Genomic DNA, 622 nt, shown 5'->3' with positions numbered 1-622 from the left:
GAAGCCGAGTCATGTCCATTGGAACGGCCCTAACAATATGATTCTGAAATTTAAATCAGCAACTTCATGTCACGTCATTAAAACTCTCCACTGAGGCACAGAGACTCGTTTCTTCAGATCAACTGTTAAATAAACTAGGATCCATGTTCTACCAAACATCTTTCCTTTGTGTTTACAGTGATTATACCCGTGCGCAAAGTTAATGTTCCCAGGCTCAGAATGGATGGCTTCACCAGGTGCGCACCACAGAAGCTTCACGCACACACACACACACACACACACACACACACACACACACACACACACACACACACACACANAGAAAACAAAACCTTCATTCATTTGTTTTTAAATTGATGCACAGCTAATGTTTACAGGTCAAACTCTCTCATCAACCACTTAACAGATTTTAATGAAGTAATTAAGTTTCCAAACCTATTATTTTTCTTTATTTAACAGCAACAAATAAAATTATTTTTAATGTTTTTAGTAAAGCAGTAGTCTAAACTGTTGCCTCTCAGCAAGAAAGTTGCAAGTTTTTATTCAATCATCAGCTTCATCAACCCAATAATTCCCAGGAGCATAGGCAACACTGTTATTTGAATTGTTATAATTTGTGTCA

This window comes from Austrofundulus limnaeus, unplaced genomic scaffold, assembly GCF_001266775.1.
Source record: "Austrofundulus limnaeus strain Quisiro unplaced genomic scaffold, Austrofundulus_limnaeus-1.0 Scaffold4136, whole genome shotgun sequence".
NCBI classification, from domain to species: Eukaryota; Metazoa; Chordata; class Actinopteri; order Cyprinodontiformes; family Rivulidae; genus Austrofundulus; species Austrofundulus limnaeus.
This window is presented reverse-complemented; position numbering follows the sequence as displayed.